Raw genomic sequence first — 16,136 nt, 5'->3', positions numbered from 1 at the left:
TTAGTTTGGTAATAGTTGATTTTAAGGTGGATGTGTGGATTGGAGGTAAGGGAATCTGGTGGGTGGTTCAACTCAGGAATTAAGATCTTATGAGCAGAGTTCCCATCATGGCTCAGTGGAAACAAATCTGACTATCATCCATGAGGATGCAGGTTCAATCCCTGGCCTTGCTCATTCAGTGAAGGATCCTGTGTTGCCATGAGCTGTGGTGTAGGTCCCAGATGCAGCTGGGATGCTGCGTTGCTGTGGCTGTGGTGTATATGAGTGGCTACAGCTTCAATTCGACCCCTAACCTGGGAACCTCCATATGCAGCAGGTGTAAGCCCTAAAAAGATTTAAAAAAAAAAAAAAAAAGATCTTGTGAGGAAGGCTGAAAGTAGTGAGCAAGATCAGGATATGAAAACATTTTCTGTAATGAGCCAGAGAATAAATATTTTAGGCTTTGAGGGCCTTACAATCTATCCCAAGTACTAACTTCTGCCGTTGCAGCAGAAGAGTAACCAGAAGCAATAGCTAAAGAATGAGTGTGCCTACGTTCCAATAAAACTTTATTTACAAAAACAGGAGCCAGAATGTATTTGGATAGTGGGTCACAGTTTACCAAGCTTGGAGTTAGATGCCAAACAAAGCCCTGGGAATGAATGAGCTCACTCAGGAAGAAAAGGGAAATTAATGTGACATGAAATCTGAAAACATGTAATTCTGAACTTCTAGTCAGTTCCGTAAGAATATATACTATACACAAGGCTTGTAGTCAGATGGTTCAAAACCTTGGCTCTGGTTCATACTTTCTGTATGTGAAACTGGGCAAGTGATTCAACTTTTGAGCCTCAGTCCCTTGACTGCAAAGTGAGGATAATGATAATAATAACTAAACTACACTTGGTGCAAAATAGTACATTAATATTTATAAACAATCCTCAAAATTAAATATTCTCTCTCCCTTTAATGAGGACACTGAGGTAGAGAGGGGCTAAAAAACATGCCTAAGTGACTCATCTAGTAAATGCAAGAGGTCTGATTCCAGCCCAGGCAGCTGGTCCTAGACTCCTGCTCTTAATCTTAATGAACATCATAAAAGGTCACGATGAGGATTAGTGAGAGAAAGTGAAGCCTTTTATCATTGTGCTTGGTGTGTAGAAAGAACCCAGATGCGGTGGCCATTATTATTATTATTATAATAATCCTCAATGAGGTTAATAGACTCAGGACACAAGGATGACTTAGAGAAGGTCAGCCTTGTCCAAGATACTTACCATCACTAAATTTCAAATACCAGCATTGAAAAGGCCCTCACATCAACACCATCGTTAATTTCCAGGCTGCCCTTTCCCCTGAGGAAGGACTGTTGGCAAAGGAAATAGTATCAGCTTTCATTACTATATGCCTGGCATCTTTTTTCTTGGCTTTTTTTTAAACCAAGTGTTCCTAGTCAAAGTTGGTTAATTCTTCTTAGTGTGCATACAGAGAAACTTCTGGAAGTTTCTGGAAGCTAGGGTTCAGAACAAAATGAGCTTCCACAATCACACTTTTGACCAACCAACTCCCATTCATACACTAAGGTTCAGCTCAAATCCTCCCTCCCCTGCAGAACTCCCTGCCCCCCTACACACCATTTCTCTTGGCAAGTTTTTATTCTCTCTCTTAGAGCAGGAACCACTGTTAACAATTTATTTTGTGCCTCCTGCTGGATGAGATTTCCTTGATTGATGGGACTAGAGTTACTTTTACTTTTCTTGATATGTAGAAAAAGGGATTTACATATGTGAAAGTAAGGAGTATAAGAAAAGCCCTTAATCCCTTCCCCCAAAAAAGGAATTTAAGTTGTAAGTTAAAAGAGTAAATGTTCAGTATTCTATTTTGCTAGTGATACTTTTTCCAAACTTTCTTTTTTTTTTCTTTTTAGGGCCACACCTGCGGCATATGGAAATTCACAGGCTAAGGGTTGAATTGAAGCTGCAGCTGCCAGCCTGTGCCACAGCCACAGCAACACCAGATCCAAGTCACATCTGTAACCTATGCCACAGTTTGCAGCAACACTCACCCTACCCCTAACCCTAACCCACTGAGTGAGGCTAGGGATCAAACCTGCATCCTAATAGAGACAACATTGGGTTCTTAACTCACTGAGCCACAATGGGAACTCCTTCAAACATTTTTTAAAAGTTTAATCATCACATGAAACATACCCATTATTATTTAGCTATCAATTGTTGCTGAAATGGAGTGAAAGTCAGTTTTTTTTTCATTTTTCCAAAAGCATGTGAACCCTGGGATGAATTGCTCCTGTCCACGAAATGGATGAATTATTGAGATATTAAAGAGAAACCAAGGAAGGCACGGCAGGAGAAAATATCATGAATAGGTTATATAAGGGCAACAGCATTCATAACATTTAAAAGTGCTTAAGTGCTAAATGCTTATCTGCTTTTTTCTCTAATAAAGTTTTATTTATTTATTTATTTTGCTTTTCAGGGCTGGACCTGAGGCATATGGAGGTTCCCAGGCTAGGGGTCCAATTTGAGCTGTACCTGCTGGCCTACACCACGGCCAGAGCAACGCCAGATCTAAGCGGCGTCTGCAACCTACACAACAACTCACAGCAACACCGGCTCCTTAACCCTCTGAGCAAGACCAGGGATTGAACCTGCAACCTCATGGTTCCTAGTCGGATTCCTTTCCGCCGCACTACAATTGGAACTCCCCTGTAATAAAGTTTTATACAGTTAAATAAGATAATAAATATTCCTTTAATAACTGTCAATATCTTAAACACATATTTCATTACAAAAGAACTAAATAAAATATTTCCATTTAAATAAACTCAGCAAGAAAGTCAAATATGCCTCAGGTGCTATGTTGATGTCAGGGATTAAAGGGCTAAATATTTATAGCGCAAAAAATTAAGCATAGGCCCTACTTTGAAGGCAAGGGTCAGGTTTCTTCAACTGGGGCCCTACGGACAGATCCTACAGGGGCCTTGGTGAAATTCGGAGGGTCCATACACAACCTGCAATTATATGCAAATCTCTCTGGGAGTGAAATTTCTTCAGTCTAGAATTGTCATCAAATTCCGGAAGGAGTCTATTACCTCCCAAAACTAAATCAGGGCCTACAGACAGGAGTGCCTGAAGCACCTTTATGTTACCTAAAAAAGTCTAAGTATTTTTTAACCTTCTATTTTTAAAAAGACTGAAGGACTAGATTATTAGCCCAAATTAAATGAGCAAACATTTGTTTCTGCCCCAGCTCACTGGCATTAGAACCAAAGTCAAAATTTCGTCCATTAGTGAGAAGCCAAGTTTCTCCCTTACTATTTACCCAGGGACACTTACCTTTAACATAATTTTTTTTTTTTTTTTTTTTGCTTTTTAGGGTCGTACCAGTGGCATATGGAGGTTCCCAGGATAGGGGTTGAAATGGAGCTACAGCTGCTGGCCTACACCACAGCCATAGCAATACCACATCTGAGCATGTCTGTGACCTACATGGCAACACCAGATCCCTGACCCACTGAGTGGGGCCAGGGATCGAACCTGCATCCTCATGCACCCTAGTCAAATTCATTTCCACTGCCATAAGGGGAACTCCAACTTAAAATTTTTAAACAGCTCAATGTTTTCAGGGGTCTGAGGCATCTTTGTATAAAGCTCAAAGACAAATACCCCAAGAGTTGAGCACTCTGAAAATGCTTGAGTGTTAATTGTATACTTTAAATTAATCTGTAGAGTTAACGTTATTTAAAAGGTCAAAGGACACAGCCATATCAGGATATTTTTCTTATAGGTTGATTATTTTTTCAGATAAATCACAGCAGCTGGTGGCAAAATTAAAGCAAGAATTGAGAATTCCTGTTATTCCATTCACAGGCTATAATCTATCTCTTATAAACGATAAATGCTTTAGCATCTCCTGGGGGAGAAACCTGTTCTTTCCAGGACAAAATAAATGTCTCTTAAGGATTGGATTTTGAGAGACTCTGTAGCATTTACAAAAGACTTTTGCTATATTCCTTGCTAATTTATTTTCTTATTTATTTATTTATTTATTTTGGTCTTTTTGTCTTTTCTTAGGGCCGCACCCTTGGCATATGGAGGTTTCCTGGCTAGGGGTCCATTCAGAGCTGTAGCCGCCAGCCTATGCCACAGCCACAGCAACGCCAGATCCAAGCCGAGTCTGCAACCTACACCACAGCTCATGGCAACGCCGGATCTTTAACCCACTGAGCAAGGCCAGGGATCAAACCCGAAACCTCATGGTTCCTAGTTGGATTCGTTAACAACTGAGCCATGACGGGAACTCCCTCCCCTTGCTAATTTATTTTTCTGCCGTTTTCTTTGCTGATAGCCAGGACCAGTTTGGAACACCCTTCATGTATAACTGAAAATCAGTAGGCAGGAGCATCATTAATGCTTTCGGGCTACTAATGTACAAGAGGTTATTATGTCAAAGTGGTTGAAAATGAGTTGACCTTCCTAAACTAGGAAGTAAGCAGCAAAGGCCTGAAGTGCAAAAGCTGTTTTCTGTTTACCCAACTGTCCAATCAAGATATCTCTGATGACTACAGAACCAACAATTCCTTGGTTAACTTGACATAAGGGCCCATAAAATTATAGTCAGGCTCCACAGTAGCTTCTCCGCTTCCTGAAAGAATAGTTTGATTCATACTCCTTTCAGTTTATATCTGTTTTGCATAAATGAAGCAGCTTTGTAGAAAAGACTGATTCATTATCATGTAAAATACAGCCATTAGTAGAAAATCTAGTAACCACATTCCCAGACATAACAAGATCAGACTCTCAAGCTTTTGCCTACAGTTGGGGAATGAGATGTGGAGTGTTTCTAAAAAAAGAAAGTCTTCCTTCTGAAAGGTATTCACAGGGGTAAATTAAAGAGATTTTAAAATTCCTTTAAAAAAGGAAGCTGCAGGAGTTCCTCTGTAGCTCAGCGGTTAAGGGTCCAGCGCTGTGATTGCTATGGCTCAGGTTCCCTAGCCTGGGAATGTCCACATGCCCTAGGTATTGCCAAAAACATAAAAATAAAAAATTAGAGGAAGTTTCCCTGTGACACAGTGGGTTAAGAATCTGGTGTTGCTAGAGTTGTGGTGCAGGATGCAATTGTCACCAGGTTCAGTCCCTGGCCTGGGAACTTCCACATGCCACAGGTATGGCCAAAGGAAAAAAACAAAAACAAAAACAAAAACAAAAGGAAGCAGGCTATTCCTTGAGTCTATCAAAGCAGGACATTCTCTCCAATAGACCCTTGGTGCTAATACCAATGCACAGGTAATTCCTCAAACTTGTATCTGTTTCTTACTCTAAATCTTTTTTTTTTCTTGATAGGCAAGAAAGAGATTTATTAAGATAAGACGCTGGTGAGAGATGCAAGTGGGCAGGCAAGAAGCTCTGCCCTGAGGATTAGGTGGGCTACATTTTTATAATCCAAGGGAACTCTTTTTTTTTTTTTTTCTTTCACATTCACCAATTTATTAAAGGACATGATAAAGGGTACATCTGAACAGCTAGATGAAAAGATACATAAAACGAGTCTGGGAGAGTCTGAAGCAAAGGAGCTTCTGTGCTCAATCTGAAAGCTCATCGTTCCCTCTACTATTTTCTTTTTTGTTCCTTTTTAGGGCCACATGCAGCATATGGAAGTTCCCAGGCTAGGGGTCAAATTGGAGCTGTAGCTGCCGACCTATGCCACAGCCACAGCTGTAGATTCCAGCTGCTACAGCTGATGGCAATGCCAGATAACTTAACCCACTAAGCAAAGCCAGGGATCGAACCTGCATCCTTATGGATACTAGTCAGATTCATTACTGCTGAGCCACAATGGGAACTCCCTTTTTTTTTTTTTTTTTTGTCTTTTTGCCATTTCTTGGGCCGCTCCTTTGGCATATGGAGGTTCCCAGGCTAGGGGTCCAATCGGAGCTGCGGCCGCCAGCCTACACCAGAGCCACAGCAACGCGGGATCCGAGCTGCATCTGCGATCTACACCACAGCTCACGGCAACGCCGGATCATTAACCCACTGAGCAAGGGCAGGGATCAAACCCGCAACCTCATGGTTCCTAGTCGGATTCGTTAACCACTGCGCCACGACGGGAACTCCCCTATTTCTTTTTTAATTGAAGTATAGTTGATTTACAATGTTGTATTAGTTTCAAGTATACAGCAAAGTGATTTAGTTATACCTACATCTGTCCTTTTTCAGCATCTCTTCCATTACAGGTTATCATAAGGTACTGAATGTAGTTTCCTATGCTATAGAGGAAGTTCCTCTGTTTATCCATTTTTATATACAGCTATTCTGTGGTTGGAAAATGTGATAGAAATCACTTGCCTCAGGTGCTTATCGTGATAACAGTCGATGTGTTATCATCGCGCCTGCCAGTCAGAAGCCACCACCAGGAAGTAGGTGCTGGTTAATGACAGAAATGCAGAGCATAAAGCACCATAGATTCCATAGCAAGGGGGAGGAGACAGGAAGGCCTGATTCCAGGCAGAGGTGCTGAAATGGCCTCAGAGATGGGAAGAAGGGAAGATTCAGAGAAGAAGACAGGTGAGTGGGAAGAATCTTTGAGTGCTTATTAAATGTGGGGCATTGCTTTAGCCGCTGAGGATACAAGGGGGTCAGAACAGATGAAATCTCAGCTGACCTCCCTGTAGGTAAAGACTGAGGAAAGACCAGGTAACACTGTAAAGTATCAGATGGGGAAAGCTAATTAAAAAGGGAAAGGGAAAGGAGTGACAGAGTGTCATGATGCACTCCTTAGCTAGGGTTGCTTAGGGAAGTCCTTTTTGGCTGGGGTGGGAGATGGGAGGAGGACATCTAAGTTGAGGTCTGAATGAAAAGAAGGACCCGTCCTCTGTTCTTTCAGCCTATAAAAATATGCCTTTGATGGGAAAAGCGTGTCAGGTGGCAATTCAGAGAGACACGAACCAGTCTTGTAACTCAGTGGTTTTCACCAGGTGTGTGAGGCACATTTTCCAGTATTAGAGTAATTGTCAGATTATATAAAGGGCTTAGAAAACAAAGCCACTTGAAATCAGTCAGCAACAGTTCAATCCTGTCACTCAAAGGAGCTCAATGAACAACGCCTCGAGTATCTACAAAAGCACCCCTCACCCCCATGGCCACCAGTTTGCCTCAATTCTGAGCAGCTATCTGCAGCCCATACCACACACTTGTACACTCAGGAGGCAAACTGGTTTCCAGTTAAAGTAACCAGAAGATCTATCCTTCTTTTTTTTTTTTTTTTTTGCTTTTTAGGGCCATACCCACAGCATATGGAAGTTCCCAGGCTAGAGGCTGAATCAGAGCTGTAGCAGCCAGCCGACACCACATCCACAGCATCACAGCATCTGAGCCACATCTGCAACCTACACTATAGCTCACAGCAATTCCGATCCTTCACCCACCGAGCAAGGCCAGGGATCAAACCTGCCTCCTCATGGATACTATTCAGGTTTGTAACCTGCTGAGCCACAAAAGGAACTCCCCAGGAGATCTTTTCTTTAGCAGACATTCAACACACTCAACTAAAAAAACTCAAAAATTAAACTTCCCTTGTCAGCTGTTCGATACAGGTCTTTTTGTTTGTTTGTTTTGTTTTGTTTTCCTCCCTGGCTGTGTTCAAGGCATGCAGAAGTTTCTGGGCCAGGGATCAAACCCAGGCCACAGCAGTGACCTGGGCCACTGCAGTAACAATGCCACATCCTTAACCTGCTGTGCCACAAAAAAACTCTAAGACGCATTTTTAATCACTAGAAAAATCCATTGAGGCTGGGGAAACTACCTGAGACATTTTCTTTTTCTTCTTTTTTTTCTTTTTAGGGCCACACCTGTGGCATATGGAAGTTCCCAGCTAGGGGGTGAATCAGAGCTGTAGCAGGAGCCTATACCACAGCCACAGCAATGCTGGATTCAAGCCACACTGCAATCTACCCTGCAGTTCATGGCAATGCCAGATCCTTAACCCACTGAGCAAGGCCAGGGAAAGAACCGGCATCCTCATGGATACTAGTTGGGTTCTTAATCCACTGAGCCACCATGGGAACTCCTGAGACGTTTTAAGTTAAAAACCATTCTAATAGTAATTTCCACTGTAAAAAGCTTTTAAAAGAAAATAGAACACACATACAGAGTGACAAAAAGTGAATACTTTTAGAATGTATTCTGCACCAGGAGGCAAAATTACAGGGTTAAGATCAGCAGGATCAGTGGAGCTTTTGAGACTGAACCAACAGATATGGGGCCAACAATGAATCTCTACTGAAGCTTGATTCTTTTCAGTCTGATGTTCCCACTTGAGTTCTATAGCTGATCCTTGGACAATATTATGAATTGGGGATGACACCCTCTGCACAGTCGAAAATCCAAGTGCTTTTGTGGATCCCTGCATCTGTGGACTCACCCCATTATGGATCATTTAGAACTACATACAGTATTTACTATTGGAAAAGATCCATGTATAAGTGGATCCATACAGTTCAAACACTTGTTATTCAAGGCTCACATGCACTTCATTTAGGTCCCTTTGAAAAGTGGCCGAGAAAACAGAAGGACGAAACTTACCTGTATGCTAAATTCTCCCTTTACTCTTGGAAGCTCCGCAAACACACTTACTCAGGCTTAGGGAGTGACCCTCTAGCAGCATTGATTTTTGAGTCTTATAAGAGCTCTTCGTATTGTGCCTGCATCACAGATTTACACTGCCATAACTCCTGTCAGACATCATCTTGGCTTTATGAATAAATAAAACTACGCTCGAGGGAAACATTGATTTAAGAGGAAAAATCAATACCCATCTAGCATGGGATAGACTTGAGCTTTAAGGCTACTTATCCCATAAGCACAATGCAATACTAAACGTAGAGCCGTCCTTTTTGCTTCCTAAGTAAAAGCTGAGTGAAGGTGTATGAAATTGGCAGGCAAATGCTGGCCTTCCAGAGCCCTCGGTGTATCAGGATTCCCTTTTCCTTTTGGTTGGCTGACACTTCCAAAAGTGGAAAAGGAAAGAGAAAAAAAGAGATGGATAAACCATGATGGCAAACTCCTGATGATCTGTGAATCTAGACTTTTGCGTTTATGACACCTCACTGTATTATTAATTCTCTCATGTAGGTAAAGTTTTTCCATATTAAGAATTTGAAGGAGTTCCTGTCTTGGCTCAGTGGTTAACAAATCTGACTAGTATCCATGAGGATGCAGGTTCAATCCCTGACCTTGCTCATTGGGTGAAGGATCCTGCGTTGCCATGAGCTGTGGTGTAGGTCACAGACACAGCTGGAAATCTGCGTTGCTGTGGCTGTGGTCTAGGCTGGCAGCTATGGCTCTGATTTGACCCCTAGCCTGGGAACCTCCATACACCGTGAGTGCAACCCTAAAAAGCAAAAAAATAAAAAAATAAAATAAAATAATTTGAAAAGTATGTATACTTGCTTGGAGGAAACTCTACAAAGCTCATATCAACAAAGATGTTGACAGGGGTTCTTTTTGGGAAATGGCCTCATAGAAAAGCTTTCTTCTTCTTTGGGAGTTCTGTATTTTCCAACTTTCTGTAGTGACTATGTACATTTCTTTTATAATTTAGAAAATATACAAAATAAATGCAAGGCAGGATAACAAAACAAAACAAAATAAAATAATTAATTAGATTGATTGCAAAGTATTTTGTTGACTACTGGCCTAGAGATAGCTAGGATATGCATTGTAACACATATATATGCAATATAACAATATTATATGTAAATATATATATTTATATTTTTTGTCTTTTTGCCATTTTCTTGGGTCGCTCCCGTGGCATATGGAGGTTCCCAGGCTAGAGGTCTGATCGGAGCTGTAGCCACGGGCCTACGCCAGAGCCACAGCAACGCAGGATCTGAGCCATGTCTGCAACCTACACCACGGCTCACAGCAACACCGGATCCTTAACCCACTGAGCAAGGCCAGGGATCAAACCCGAAACCTCATGGTTCCTAGTCGGATTCGTTAACCACTGAGCCACAACAGGAACCCCCTGTAAACATAATATTTATATTCAACTCTTCCTTGGTGCTCTTGGACATTTTTTCAGGGCACAAGCAGGTTGCTATTAAAATTGATTTTAAAAATAAAGCAAACAGGAGTTCCCTAGCAGGTTGGAGGGCTAAGGAGCAGTGTTGTCACTGCTGTGGTCCAGGTTTGATCTCAGGCCACATGCCAAGGACACAGCCAAATAAATAAAAAATAAATAAAAAATAAAAATAAAGTGGGCAGCATATGCTGAAATTCACCCCATCTTTGTGAGTCAAAGTTCAAATGAGAGACAAAAGCTGGCTAAAGCCATCATTTCCTCAGCTCTGCAATCACCTTACAGCCTAAGCCTATTTGCAGAGGGGAAACAGTTGCTGAAAGTTCAGACAGGCCTGGGGTAACCTTTGATTACCAAGCCACTCCAGAAAACCAAGGCTTTTTGCTTTCTTGCTCAGAATTGGTAGGAATTCAAAATGAATCCCATTATGTTCTGTAGCTCCTCAAAGAAGCAGTTCATTGCTAATTACATTAACTGTGGCCTCTCATGAAACACACTCATTCGTTGCTTTGGATTAGGGCTCACATCCCAGCAAGACAGTCCCTGATGCTGTCTGTTCGCATTGCTTGTCTTTCTAATAATCGGAAAGAGTGACTATGGAAGTCTGAAACACGATTTTCAAGATACGGGGCAGATGAGAAGCCTGATAATGGGTTGGGGTAATTAATTTAAATTTAAATTTTGAATCCCAAAGTCAAACATCATACAAGGAACTACAATCATCACCCAAGTTGGGGAGGATACTGGTTGAATCTGCCTCTAAGCTGGAAATGATACACAGTTACATGTTCCAAAAGTATGTAGCCCCTGTGTTAGTACCACAACAGCAGAAGAGAAAGGGACTGTAAATCCGTCTCAGCAGCTCTTGTTAAACGCATGAATACTGAAAGCAAAACAGGAAAGCAGAATGTCATTGGTGAGAAAAAATGCTTGCATTCAGTCAGAGAAAAGCACAGTTTGAGACTACCTTTTTTTTTTTTTTTTTTACAAATACAATCTTATTACAGTTTCAGAGAGACACCACTTAAAGGAATTAGAGAATCCATTGTGTGTGATTACTGCAAGGCATCTATCAGATGTTGCAGATACAAAAATAATAAGATCTGAATCTTACCCTCAAGCTTAGTGTCTCTAGGAGGGTTGGACATATAAGTGGATAATTAAATATCATCATCAGAGATACCGCTGAAGAACTGTTGAGCCCAGTAGACATGGGGGAATCAAGGAGGGCTTCTCAGAGAAGATGGAAATTGAGGTGGATCTTGCAGGATGCACTGGAATCTATCAAGACAAAATGCACGAGGGCATTCTCGGAAGTGAAAATGTACAAAGGCATGTGTACCTAAAAGGTCACGATATGTTGGAAGCGCCTGAGAAATGCAGTCCTAATGAGTGCAGACGGCTAACCAGGGGAAGGCAGGCAGTGCCCTGGCAGGGTGCACACCCCAGGTGTCTGCATCCATTTATTTTCAAGGTTACAAGGGCCCACAGAAGTCAATGAGTGGGAAATATCATAATCATTTGGGAGCATTGTGGCTCAACGGGTTAAGAACCCAACATAGTGTCAGTGAGGATGTGGGTTTGATCCCTGACCTCGCTGAGTGGGTTAAGGATCTGGGGTTGCTGCAAGCTGTGGAGCAGGTCGCAGATGCAGCTTGCATCCCGAGTCACTGTGGCTGGGGCATAGGGCTCAGCTGCAGCTCCAATTCAACCCCTGGCCTGGGAACCTCCAGGTGCCTCAGGTGTAGCCGTAAAAAGAAAAAAAATATTGGGAGCAGGATACCTGGAGTGGGGGCAGTCTTTGGAAGAGAGCTATACTGTTAGCTCCAGCAACAGATTGGAGCAGAGCTGATGAAAACCAGTACTAATGTAGTGACAGTGGGAGGCAGAGGAGAGGAAGATGGAAAAGATGTTTACAATTAACATTTGTGACTGCTGGCAATTACTATCTGACCTCACCAAGTGCCAGTCGCTGTTTTGGGAACATTCATATATTTTCTTAAATCCAGGATCTAGTGTAGACAGAATGCAAAGGGGGAGACAATGCCAGCATGGAGATTTCTGGCCCAAGTTATGAGGTCAAGAGTGATGGCTTTAATTAAAACATTGATTCCAGGAGAAGGAATCAGTCGTAATTAGAGGACAAGTGAAGGTCGCTGTACACATACTAATTTGAGAGCAGCTTGGGATCAATGAATATAGATAGCCAAAACACTGGGGTCAGGAATCTGGCAGAGAGCAAACCACAAACTCCAGAGGATAAAAAATTTTTTGAAATGCAGTAAAGGAAGAGTTCCCTTGTGGCACAGTGGGTTAAGGATGCAGCATTGTCACTGCAGGGGTTTGGGTGACTGCTGTGGTGCAGGGCCAATCCTGTCCCTCGAACTTCTATGTTCAGTGAACATGGCCAAAAAATAAATAAATAAAAAATAAAAAAATAAAAAGGCAGAAAACCATCAGCCACATACAAAAAAGCACATGATACAATGCTTCCTAGAAACCTGACTCTTTGATTCCACTACAGAAATATCTGAGCCCTATTCTAAAATACATAGATTCCTGAGTTAAATCGTAAGGCCTCTTAACTAGAAAATGCTCTATATTTCAGGCCCACAAACACAATATGTAAGGCAAGCAGCTCTCCTGGAAATGGAAGTGCATTAGAGAAAACAATATTTAATCCCCGATTCGAGATTCTTGTCAAACATTGGGAGATCAGAGAAAGGCATTTTTGGAGCATGGATAATCAAAGCTCTTAAGGCACTGACTCTTTAGTGGATGTTAACTAACAAAAGGCAGGCTGTTTTCCAGGATCGGTGGTTATATTTAGAAAGACCTCCAAGAGGAGCCCAAATGACCCTGAAATAGCTCCCTGCTCTCCTCAGAGGAAAGGGTTCCTCTGGCAAGAGAAAGAACTTCTCAACAAGTTAAAGGAAAGACTTAATTGAAAGACAGTGGCCTATTTTATAAGATGCCCTCAGTGAAGCGATTAGGAACATTCAGGCCAGATGTACTCCTTCCTTTCTGGACCATAAGAAGAATTGGATAATGATGTATAATGGTCAGGGGTCAGTCAGGTCACAGTGCTTGAGGTCTGTAAATCTTTCAAATGGGTGGGCATGGCACTTCAAAGTCCAGGATTCATTAGAAAAGTGAATAACCACATAGCAATCGGATTGCTAAAATCAAATAAGGAATGTCTTTGGGTTAACTTGTCGTTCGTTTAGGTTGGCTGATTTTTTTTTCTTCCTTTTTGGTTTTGGCTCTGTTCAAAGATGAACTAAGATCATTAAAGAATTGTTACATAATTTTACATATTTATTTATTTAGTCTTTTGTCTTTTTAGGGCCGCACCCTCGGCATATGGAGGTTCCCAGGCTAGGGGTCTAATCAGAGGTGTTGCTGACGGCCTACAGCACAGCCACAGCAACTCGGGATCCCAGCCTCGTCTGCGACCTACACCACAGCTCACGGCAACGCCGGATCCTTAACCCACTGAGCAAGGCCAGGGATCGAGCTCACAACCTCATGGATACTAGTCAGATTCGTTTCCCCTGTGCCACGACAGGAACTCCTAACTTTTTTTTTGGTTACATAATTTTCTTATCAGCACTACATGAAATTCCTACTACCACTAATAATGATAATACTAACATGCAGCCTCTTGTATATTTTTTTGGTGGTGGTGGCGGCGGCGGTGGTGGCAGGGAGCACTGTTCAGAACTGGAACTCCATCAGGCTATCCAATTACAGTCTCTATCTCAAAGATGAAGAAAGAGCTGAGGAGAGGGTAAGCATTTGGCCTAATTTCACATAGACATTACCGGGTAGACTCAGGCTTGCGTCTATCACTGACCAAAGGGAAGCAGCATGTTGTAGGAATCATGACTGGTGGGTGGTGTCTTGGTTGCCATGGCAGAAACCCCATGGTGCTAAATTCCAAACTGGATTAGCTAATACTCTTGAGATTATTCAGCTTCCAAACTGTGGGTCTGCAGTCCTACAACTCAGAGTCCCCAGATATACCCTGATGAACTGTACGAGGCTCAACTAAAGGCAAGTATGGATAGACAATGGCGAATAAACCAGATAAATGAGTACCTGGCAATCACTCTCTCCCTGTTCCAAAGTTGCACTCAGCTGTTGAAATAAGAGAATGACTTCGTGTTTTCTGGAAAGGAAACACAACAGGAAATAATTTCAAAACTCTGAACTGGATTAAAATTGCAGTAACTAAGGGTAACATGATGATCTTTTCACTTATTAAAAGTTCTGAGCAATAAAGAAACTGAGAAATAAGTATTTAATTAACCTTTGGCACTATAAAAATTATGTCAGAAAACAGAAGTTAAAACTAGTTCTTCAAATTGTTCAGAGATCTATAGATTATCCCTAATTTTATACATGAAGGAAAGTAAAATGGATGTAACCACATGTACTTTCAATGATTAATAATTACGTCCATGCTTTGTTTTTTTTCACTCATTGCTTCATCCCACCTCTTCTCATAGACACTGATGGTTAACTAGGAGCCAGCACCACACACCACAAACATGGACCCTTCCAGCATGCAAGGTGCATGTACAGATTAAAACAAAACCAAAAACATTTGCATGCCCAAGAAGATGACAGTCTTATCAGAACAAAGACGGCTGGAATAAAACTCTGCAGAATTGTGTGATAATTGTTATACTGGATTAAGCCAAGTTATTTTACATCTTCATCTTGAAACATGCTAAATTTTTGTGAGCATGGTTTCCTATGGTTAAGATAAAACTGTATCGCAAAGATCACTTCCTCTAAGAGGATGTGTGATTCAAGTTTGAGGAATGTAATCTCATATCGAATACTCTGTTTTTGTAGACTGTGGATCTAAGAAGACATCTTAAAATATGCTAAGTAGAAGTAAAAAGCATTGGGAGGGAAAGAATGACCCCCAAACTAAATAGTCTCAGAAAAAATATCCACTGAGGTTAAACCAAGGCAGCTTTTTTTTTTCCCCCCTCTTTAGGGCAAGAGTTTAAAAGAGAAAAGAAAGCTATTTCTTAGAAAGAAATGAAATGCCAAGCAATGCTAGAAAGACCAAAGGCTAAATTAGTAAGCTGACAACAAGCAGGGTGGGTGGTCCCTCCATGACCTGCCACGCCAGACACACCAGACACGCCAGACTCTCAAGATGCCAGCAAGACAAGAGCTCCAGCCCCCATCCCACCTCACAAGGCCCCTGGCCATGTGGTCTAAGAGCCTCCTGCTGGGACCTGTGAGAGAAAAGTGCAGCAGAAGGTGAGGGAGAGTCACAGGTTAAGAGCAAAAGGGGAGAGTTCACATTTACCAAGAGTCTGCTTTCGACAAAGGCAATGGAAATTCTCTCCTCTTTGCCCTTTGCTAGGAAATTCCCCATTCTGAACTTCTAAGCATTACAGCTCAGCAAGCTGATGGGTTCTGGAAAGTTTCCACACCAGCCTGAAAACCCATCATTTATGAAACCAGGAAGATGCATTTCAAGCTTTCAACCACTTCATCAGAAACAAGTGTCTGGGAAAAGCACCCGTTCCAAAGGGGAGAAATAACTATTTTTGAGATGCCGCTAAGTCTAATAAACACTTACTGATAAACCTCTGCACTATATACAAAAGCAAAGATGAAGAGGTCCCATTCAGGAGACCAAGTCACCAATATATACAGAGAGACACAAGTAATAATAAATGTACAGGCTGTGACTAGTGTATGGAAAAGAGCATGAGGGCCCCATACTTAATAGTTCTCCACAGCTCTTGGGCTAAAATCCAAGCCACCTGGCATGGTTTGACAAGCTCCCACCCCTGGGGGAGTCATACCTCATCATGCATCTCATCACCCTCGCCTGCCATCAGAAGCTGGACTTCTCTGTGCCTCTCCCACACTGTTTTGTTTCGTAAGAGGCTAAACAACTAATATAGAAATGAGTATCTAGGGAGTGCCTGTTGTGGCTCGGCAGGTTAAAAACCCAATATGGCAGGTTAAAAACCCAACATAGTGTCTGTGCAGACACAAGTTCGATCCCTGGACTCAGTGAG

The 16,136-nt window shown here is 41.9% G+C and overlaps 1 protein-coding gene across 7 annotated transcripts in view; it reads right to left on the bottom strand.

Moving 5' to 3' along the window:
• PAG1 (phosphoprotein membrane anchor with glycosphingolipid microdomains 1) overlaps nt 1-16,136 on the bottom strand; it is a 166,401-nt gene that overhangs the window by 97,124 nt on the left and 53,141 nt on the right. For 3 of the 7 annotated variants that reach the window (XM_047783680.1, XM_047783679.1, XM_047783686.1), the window contains one exon: nt 14,182-14,251. The exons of 2 other annotated variants lie outside the window; for them this stretch is intronic. The gene's annotated coding sequence lies outside the window, so the exon portion shown is untranslated. Of the gene's footprint in view, nt 1-11,194; nt 11,362-14,181; nt 14,252-16,136 lie in introns of all 7 variants that reach the window. 2 more of the 7 variants (XM_047783681.1, XM_047783684.1) reach the window with 1 other exon arrangement.

Source organism: Phacochoerus africanus, chromosome 6 (assembly GCF_016906955.1).
Source record: "Phacochoerus africanus isolate WHEZ1 chromosome 6, ROS_Pafr_v1, whole genome shotgun sequence".
Lineage (NCBI taxonomy): Eukaryota > Metazoa > Chordata > Mammalia > Artiodactyla > Suidae > Phacochoerus > Phacochoerus africanus.
This window is presented reverse-complemented; position numbering and strand designations above follow the sequence as displayed.